The following is a 10,299-nucleotide window of genomic DNA, read 5'->3' as shown; positions in this document are numbered from 1 at the left end:
AAGACTCCGGGGGTTGGAGGCTCTCCGGTTGCAGGCTGTAGGCTGCACACTGATGGACGAGCTCGGAGGAGATGAGGGGAGAAACGTGAAAGCTGCGTCTACTGTAGTATTGTGACACAAACAAACAAAAACGTGTGAGGCATTTTATCTGTGAAGAAGTTTTAGTCATTCGCTATGATGATGGATGGAGCCAACTTCACTTGTCTAATGAGGTTTAGCTTTTAAATACAGAGCTTCCAGCACTGACCTCCATCAGTTCTGTTAAATAAAAAATCCATGGAAACACAACTTTTGCTTACAAGCTGACAGAAATCTGCATATTTCCACAGATGTCCTATCTTTGTCCACACTGGCTAATATTAAATGAGCTGTATAGATCCTCAGTCACCCAGGTCATGGTGCTCCCAGGAGCGTTAGTAAAAAGCAACTGGACTTCTCTTTGAGGTTGTTTAAGGGGCTTCACCGCTCATCCAAGAGGTGAACCTTGATGAGGTAAGTTCCTTGGAGAGCTGTTCAACTATTTCAACACTCCTTTGCAATCCAAAAGTGATATTATTAACCACTGGAGCCAGAATTATTGTTCCCATCAACACAATGCCTCAAAAATCCTCACTGTTTCACTACAATCCCTAAAAAGCACAATTATTCCAAAATAACTACAAAGACAACTTATGCTTCATAGCAACACTACTTTCTTTGATTCTGCTGAATACATTCCCCTCTTTCATTACGGCTGAAGACAATGTGGGATAAATATTTCCAAACTGAACCATGTGATTTTTTTCAGCTTGTTTTGGTGTGATGGGGTGAAGACATTTTGCCAGCAGGACTGCTAATAAACATTTATAATGAATATATGAACAAAGGCAGAGCCATTCCCTCAACAGTGCACCTCCAGTTCCCTGTCATTCACCTCTTGCAGTGCTGTGTGTCAAAATCACATTTCCTGTTGCTATCAGGTCAAGTCAGGTTTTAAACCGGTCGATTCTACAGAGAAGTGGTTTCAAGATAGGTTCAGAGCGAAAGCACGGTTTGGATCAGGCATGGGTTTTGAATGTTATTATTAGCTGTCAGTTTTCTATCACATATTTTGTTAAAAAATAAATTAAAAAATAAGACAGCTGAGCCAACCAAGACGCTTCAACCTACAGACAACACACCAAACACGCTTAATACAGCAGCTGCACTGAGCTCAGCACAACCAAAGATTGTCATGAGACTTACAGGACACACACAGTAAAACAGCTCTAAATGTAATATGATGAACAGTGAAACCTTTACTGAGGATGTCTCAGTTTTAATACAACAAAATCTACTTCAGTTTCAGCTTGAGCAAGTCCACTCTGAAACATGAGGTCAGCTTTCCTTAACTAACTTAAATGCCTCCCAGCAAAGACAACAGAGCAGATAAGAATGCATGTGGATCAGCAGCTTATGTTTGCAGGGATGAGGTGAATGACAACACATCTGTAACTCCAGTCTGACAAACAAAAGTTTCAAATCGCTCTGTGGAGCAGGTTTGTGCTCAGTCTCGCCTGATTCTCCCCCAAAGATAAACAACCAGAGGATATTTAGCTCTCTTACTCCATAATCACATTTTGGCCCAGCAGTTAAGCAGCACAGGTTACCCTGCTGTAATTAGGCCACTTGTCTTACCTGAATCCTGAAAGCAGTGCAGGCCTGCTGTTTACAAGGGTATCCACTCCTTTAGGCCAACAAATTTCCTACTTTTCTCAACACTTGCGGTGGTGAGGAAATAACCGTGCACACGCAGCGAGCCCGACACCGTCGTGTGACTGAAAGAGTTTGTTTACTACCATGCATGATCCGTGTCGTCCGTGACCAGCACGGCGGTGCAGGACAACGATCCCGTCCATCCGCCGAGAGCACAGCGAGCAGAAACTATTTCGCTGCTTTCCTGTCGCGGAGCGGATCGCTGTGTGAGAGCCTCCAACATGCCCTTCGCCATTCGCTCAGTAATGGCTGCGTGCAAGCAGCCAAATCGTTGACAGATGGCCAAATGTGAAATTGGGAAACAAAAAAACGCCGATCAGTAGAAAGGGGACCGCCGTAGAAAACCGTGTCGGCGTGAAGCAGGAGTATCACAAAGTCGGCAGCTGACACATCGCATTGTGTCTGAGCCGGGGTAACCCGGAGACCTCAACGACCGCGCAAGAGCTATCCCGGTAGTGACCGGCTGCTCGGGGCTTCACCAATTATAGCCGAGTTTGGTTCACAGGCTCCACATCGGATGTTTGAAGCTGTGGGGTTAAAAAAAACTTGTTATGCATGCAATTATAAAGCTGTCGAGCAGGGATGAGGTATTCTGCACATGCACTATGACAACTGCGATAGCACAGATGAAGGCACGTTGTTTATTTCGAAGGCCTGATTTTTTTTTAAGTATGTCGTCTTCAAAGTGGTCATCTATCTGTGAGTCATATAGGAGATTATCGACCCTATTTAGGCCGCCATGCTTCACAGCGACGAGGATGTCCCGTCTAAGTTCGCGGTTCACCTGGTCAATACTGAATGTCGAGGCTGGGAAGGCGGCGGGGGGTGAACGCTGAGTAAAAATCAAGCGCATTATTCTTCCATCTTGGTACAAGTAATGAATTATTCTACAGTAAACGAAGGGAGGATGGCAGCCGATCACAGAAACAGTCAAGGGTGATGTTCTTATTTTCCAGGTTAATGGATGGCCCGATGCGCCGTCCACATGACGGTAAATATCTGCCTGAAATTGAAATTCACCACTTCTTATTTAGTTACTGTGTCAGCGTTTGGATCGCCGACTGCATCCACAGCCGGTACGCATGGACACCAGACTCACGGATGTCATCTCGATACACAACTTGGCTGTCCATACATGTGACACGATCCTACATAACGCCGTGGGATAACAGCGAAACATCACCGCAACTACTGTGGCTCCTGCAAGACACCGACAACTAGAAAATGCAAATATCCAGGTCAAAGTTTGGCAGAGTTTTACTCGCCCTCAATAGCGTTGTGCAATGCCCCCTTTAATGCCCCCTGCTCGCCCGTAACGCCTTTGTTATTAGTAATCGCATGGTATTGCACCGTCTTACCTTGCGCTCCGAGCTGTCTACAGCCACAAAGCCTGCACACAGCGCAACAAGCTATTGTTGTCTGCACAGAGGCTTCGCTGCGGGGCCAGGGATGTGATTTTGAAGTAGATTGAATACAGTATGCAATTTTGGCTTGTCCTCGCGATCTTCCCTTATTGCCAGTTTTCGGTCTGCAGCAGCTGGAGATGAAAATCGCGCACCCTGGGTCCTAGCGCCGGGTAAAGCCCTACAGGTGAATAACAAACAGACTGCTGCTCGGTGGGCTTGAATCTTTAATTGCAGGCTACTTTGCTGGAGTCTGACATATAGTGCTTCCAGAGCAGATTTAGATGCTCTGCTTGGAGGGCACTTTAAAAAAAAGTGTGAAATAAATTTTGAATAAGCTTGGCTTCAAGTTCAATTACACTGACCACTTTAACAATATAATAATGGTCTGACGCTGAAAGCACTTCTTTTGCCATTTAGACGTCCACACAGTCCTGTTTAGCCAATTAATCATGGCAAGCTGCAGACTCTGATTCAATCTCTAACGAGGCCATGCAGCTCATTGCAGATACCCATGTCTTTTTTAAAATGTTTTTTTTTTTTTAAAGAATGATATAAACCAGTGTCCAAGTCAAATCTAACTTAGATAACAGCGTTAATATTATGATATCATGGCTGGAGAATGGACATCTCCTGCACAGATTTAGCTGCCAAAAAGGAGCCCAGAAGTGTCTGTTTCCAACTTTTTTTGCTAGGAAAGTCAAAGAGCTCTATCAAAATCATGGATGGCACAATAATATGTGTTTTTGTTTTACTACCACTGATTGTGTTTTTTCATTGTTCCGCAATGACCAATACAGAGTCTGATCTTTTTTGCTAGAAACAGCTTAGTAACCAACATTATAACTGGTCAAGCAGTTCACATACAGTATATTTGACACTGAAGTAAAGTTCTGTTTAAGGAAAATGTAACATGCACCTACTTCTATTGGTGGATTTCTTTATATCAGCCAGTGTTAGCTCAGTCAGCTGATAAAACATTTCTGCAGTATTTATCAGCTTTATCTTATAAAATGGTTTTGTATATTAAGAGCTGTATCAAAAAATTGATAGTAGCTGTCAAGCCCCTGCCCCCAAAATCTTGTACCGGTTGTGCTATAGTTTCGACAATAATTTGTGTATTGTCGTATAGCCTTTTGAATAATACTTTTGAAGAGGGGCGTCAGTGTGACTCTGGCAGGAAGCTTTGGACATGAGCAAGACAACCTCTATTTCCTGTTAGAATAAAGATATTGAAGTTCACATGCAGCTTTCAAAGAACAGCAGCACTTAAGAGTTATGCTCAATCTGAAAAATGTTGGGCAATCAGGTGGCCTGATGTTTAAAGCCTCTGTATGGTCAATGAATAAACCCCTAAGTACTCATCTCTGTGAATCAAAGTTTCACATGTATAAATGTTTTTCCAGGAAAGTCATTATTTCATGCCCCCAAATGGCTTAAATGTAACTCTACACTGTTGAGAAGAAGCAGATCTTTAAAGTATCCACCTCTCTCTCCACTCACACTGCCTAACTTGCTGCAGCTTGAGCACAACAGCTTACCTACAGCTCTGCTCAAACACTAAAACTGCGACACAATCACAAGTTGAAATATTAGAGTAATTCAACCATACAGGTTAGAAACCCACGCTGAAGACGAATAAGGAACCAGAAAGCCCTGCTCTGCAAGGTGACAGGAATGATTCCTCATTATTATTATTATTATTATTATTATTATTATTATTATTAGGTTTGTTGCTCTTGAAGTCTGAATTCATGCTTTTTCACTGCAGTTTCATGGTGGAAATGCTTAGCACCATGGTGTTGACAGCATATTTTGCTCATATGTCTTCTAGCATAACCAAAATACCATGCTTACATGTTAACAAGGTAAAATACTTGATTTTTACCTGAGGGGGTTCTTTAAGGCATACCATATAACTTTAATGATGCGATGCCCTGCATGTGTGGTGATTTTTGCACATCACACCTTCCTCCTCTGCCTGTTTAATCTGTGTTTCTGGACTGCTACCTGGGAAAATAATAAACTGAACTGAAAAAGACGTGAAATATGCACAAGCAGCACAATCGTAACCACCAAACATAACTGAATCACATAGACTGTGAGTGACATAATCTGTAGACATGACAACCAGCACATGCAGAATAATAGCTGAAAATGTAGTTACATGAAGCAAAACTGTAGACAAATATATTATTTTGCTAGTGAATCATAGACTGTAGGAATAAGTTGAAGCGATCTTATGCATGGCTAACAGATCAGAAACAGCTATTTCTTGTTCTCTTGGCAACATGACGCAGAAGAATGTGACGAGACAGACGAGATGTTCCAAAAGTACAAATATAGAAGTTGGGCAAAACACTGGAGCAAAAACAAGTCTAATCATCATCAGCAACACAGATGCACATAAAACTGCCAACATCGACTTTTCTTTCTTCATTTAATTCTTTCACTGTAGTTACACACAGATCTCTCCTACAGAGATAACTGGGGCCAGAGACTTAAGGTCAGGACATCCTTACAAGTTATTAGAGGCTTGTAAAAGTGGCTTAAGCCAGTGAACAAATCAGGACTGCTTTTAAAGAGTTAAAGGCCCAGATCTGCCAGAATAGAAACCTCTATGGGTCAAGACTTAACCAGTAGGATATGAGCATACTATGAAGGAAATGGTATGAATGCACGCTTAAGCCATGCGTTAGTTCAAGTTTACGATAGATTGCTTATGGTCTCACCAGCCAACTGTTCAGATTGAGTTAGGCTCGTTGTGCTTGAACAGAGGAACAATGAACCAGTCCCCAAGAAGTTCCTTAAAGGATCTGAGAAAGCAATACACTCAGACATGTAACAGTAAAGGCCTCACCAGACAACAGCTACACAGACAGTACAGTATTTCGGGCAGCTTTGTCTGCCAATGATGGGCATTGCTTCAGCCGAAGTTGTATTAAAACTATCATCTACAAAGGACTGCGCGAGACTGGATGCTGCAGGTTGATGTATGCAAGCTGGGTATTTTTGAGACACTACCACGTAGACTATGTGTATAGTCTGTACCTTAACATACCAAAAGTACACATGTGTACATTTTGCCTGAGTGGTATGTAGCCATGCAATAGCTTTGATTTTACATGAACAGGTTTTGAGATATCTCCCCTGATATTTATACTGGAATTCCAAAACAAGGAGGTGTGTATAGATTGTAAAAATGTACATAGAAAAATTCAACAGCAACATGACTTTCCAGGAACAATACACTGGTCACTGTGGATAATCTACAGACCTTGCTGTGAGCAATTGTCACTGGAAATATTGTACTTTCAACTGACAGAGCTGACCCTATGGAAACTGTTGACAGTGACGTCTGAGGATTATCGTAAGTAACTGGGACACTGCAGCTGAATTTTTCAGATGAAAATTTTCACTTTTTTTATGAGCACAAAAAAAACCCCTTATTTATCCACATTCTATTAGGGTGGGGTGGGGTCTGAAATTTCAGACGCGCATAAACTGAAATGACCTGCATGGCTAGACACCACTAAGACTGACTGACAAAACGCTTTTGGGTAATTGTGATAACCTGACTCTTTATGCCAGATGTTTTGCCACTGTCTGAAACAAAAAGGCAGGGGATCATGCTTCAGTTGTTTACAAGGAAAAAGAGGCAGCCTGGACTTAGGAGTAGAATGGTCACTCAGGAGGTGGATACTGTAGATGCCACTGATAGAAATGGCATGTGCTGTCTGTGTCAACTGAGATACAAACGCTCTGCAGGTCAAGCTCTCTGCAGGGTTTATAGGGTCATTGGAATAACATGAGTGTCCAAGAAGATGGTAATAAATATGGCCAAAGGCGTTTAACAGCAAATGGTGTGCCTTGTCAAACTAGAACACACTGCACAGTTGAAAGTCCCACTGAAACAACAGCTGAGTTACGATGACTAATTTTCAAGACTGTAGAACCAAACAAGGCAGGCTACCACTGACGCTGAAACATCTTATCATGTAGTGGGAGGTTAGGGGTAAAATCTCTCACCTCACCAAAACTCAGATTTTTCCAAACAATCATAATTAATTCAAACCCGTTAGATTTTGAACTCCATTGGACCCACTTGTATGAGATTCTGTCATTCCGGTTGTTTCTACCGACAGACGAGTGTAGTCCTGCACACTTTACTGTAAACCTCAGAATTACATTGCATTATATCAAGTAATTACCAGATTAAACTTAAGTTTCAGTTTCACCTCTTTGTCTGTCCATAGTCTTTCTGTTGCTCTCCAACATGCGTACTTTGTTTTTTTTTTTTTCTCCTACTATTTGAACACTTTGGTGAAATAAAAGCCGGGCAGCTTCCTTCCTGTGTCCAGCCTTGGTCGGAGGGATCATGAAGTAGGGTCAGCTGACACTTGTGGACCCACACAATGGAGTTTTCAACCACTAGTAGCACTATAGAGCAATATTTTCTTTAGTGGCTCACGCTGTTTGAATTGCGTATGGGTATGCAGGCACATATGCATGTACACTTGATGCATTGGAAGGTTCCCACATCCATGTGAAGTGTTCTTGAAAACAACTACGAGCCGTTTACATTCAATGTTCCTCTACAAAATGCCCTGTAGATCTCTTTGACGTCATAAACCATTTGAAATGCATTTCCTTCTTCATCAATCGTTTCCCAAGTCAATATTTGAAGTATTTTAAATCTGGTATAGTTTATCTCCATGATTGTTTACTAGCAAACTCCTTCATATCTTTGGTTTGGAAACTGCTGCATTTCTCTGTGTATTACTGCCACCTGAGGGGTGTACCACGAAACAAGTTTTACCTAGCCAGGCTTTCTTTGTGAAAGCCGGCTTAAAAAATCATAAAACCCCAGTCAGAGATAACGGGTATCACAACAGTGGTTATCAACTTTCTTTGTCAGCTTGGGCTTCGATCTATGGAGTGCTGCCTATTTGAGTCAAGAGGAACTCTAATAGAGAGTTATGTAGAATACATAAATTTATTATGGTGAAAAGCGATGCTGCTACAAGTGATGTAACCGAGCTACGCTGGGAGAAAACTGTTATTTGTATAAGTAAATATAATTATTTTACCACTCAGCCATTCTCAATGCAGCCGCTTACCTCTAACGTGACAGCTGCACATGAGAGCTGTTAAAGCTTAAACTTTGTACATTTAAATATGATATCGAAGAAGTGCACTTAGTGTGACACTGTCCCATAATACCACTATGGTTAATGGCTATTGACTGAATATTTACTGTGATAAATACCAAAAGACTTATTAATTTTATTGCTCAACAGTTTTCCAGAGATAACACATTCCCGCAGCTGAGAATCAGTTTTGCTCATAAAGAATTGTCAGGAAATAAATCAGTGAAAGGAAGACACTTCTTACAGCAGACTTAAATCTTACATTTTGAACATGACCTTCTCAGTAGCACGAGTTACCATGGTGATCCAGTTAGGTTCAAAAAAAAGCTACCTATATGACACTGAAAACTCTGGCTTTAGCCCTAACATACCTCGTTAACACACTAATCTTACTTCCAAGTACACCTCTCAGTGGATCAATAAAATTTATGAAACCACTGGTAGGACTGTGGATTTAGTCAACAACTTGCACGTGTGCATACAGGTACATGCGTTTCCTGTTGTGTATAAGACAAACAATCCCTTTGATCAACAGAGTTAAAAAACATCTAAAATCCTGGTTGGTTTTACAATATTTAACTGACAGCTGGTGAAGGTAACACACCAACAAACTTAGCAATGAGCCAACTAAGACAAAAGAAGTCTGCAAGCAAATACGGATGTAAAATCAAAACGTGCAACATCATCATTACATTTGTTTAAGAAGAAGGAAATACATTCAATGTTTTTGTTAGATATCAAGGGTACACACAATGTTTGTTTTAAGCTGCGGAACACTGATAGCAACTGCTGGTTTGCTTGTTTACAAGAAATCTCCACAGGGCACCTCTTCGATAATTCGATTTGATTGATCATTGAGATTCACTACAACAAATTCTAAAGAAAATTTTTATTATTTGCACTCTCATGTTTGTATGCCTCCACCGAGCAGACAAGATGCAGTTTACGTAAATTTCTCTCCCTAGTATTTGGGTTGAATAATGGCCAGAAGGCGTTCTTGCGAAACATTACAAAGTCTTGATCAAGTTAACCTTTAAGACACAAAATGTCTTCACTTCATCATTTTATGCTGTTGGACATTTGTGTGAAATTTTGCCATAATTACTGTATGCAGTCTTGAGTCATGGCCAAGGGAGTTATGATCAAGTTACCTCTGACCACCACAATCTGATCGGTTCATCCTCGCATCCAAGTGAAAGTTTCTGCAAAATTTAAAGGAAGTGTTTCTGAGAAATTGTGTTCACAAGAATGAGATGGATGCGAGTCACAATGATTTGATGTTTAACCACCAAAATCTATTCAGAGTCCAAGTCAACATTTGTGCCAAATTAAAAGAAATTCACTGGGATTGTTCCTGAGACAGTGCATCAATAAAATGCAATATGGTGAAATGTGTGTTTTGTACGGTCACAGCAACTTGACCTTTGGCCACCAAAATGTAATCAGTTCAGGAAGAAATTCCGTCAAGGTGGTCAAAAGATATTACGTTCAAAATAATGGGACAGATGGACGGCCATACATCCATCCATCCATTATCTATTCACCGCTTAATCCTCACTTGGGTCGCGGGGGGCTGGAGCCTATCCCAGCTGACTCAGGGTGAAGGCAGGGGACACCCTGGACAGGTTGCCAGTCTATCACAGGGCTGCACTTAGAGACAGACAACCAAGCACACTCACATTCACACCTAAGAATCACCAATTAACCTCAACATGTTTTTTGACCGTGTGGGAGGAAGCCAGAGAACCCAGAGAGAACCCACGCTGCACGGGGAGAACATGTAAACTCCACACAGAAAGATCCCGGGTGTCCTCTCCGGGATGTGAACCGGCGATCTTCTTGCTGCGAGGCAACAGTGCTAACCACTGCTCTACCTTGCATACACATGGACAGAAAACTCAAAAACATAATGCCTCTGGCCACACCCAGAAACAAGACATCAGCAACAAATTTGAAGCAAAAACATACATCAGTTTCACAATGTCACAACATCCATCCATCCATTATCTATA

This window comes from Stegastes partitus, unplaced genomic scaffold (assembly GCF_000690725.1).
Source record: "Stegastes partitus isolate 25-593 unplaced genomic scaffold, Stegastes_partitus-1.0.2 Scaffold2, whole genome shotgun sequence".
Classification (NCBI taxonomy): domain Eukaryota; kingdom Metazoa; phylum Chordata; class Actinopteri; family Pomacentridae; genus Stegastes; species Stegastes partitus.
The sequence above is the reverse complement of the archived record's forward strand: the minus strand, read 5'-3'. Positions refer to the sequence as shown.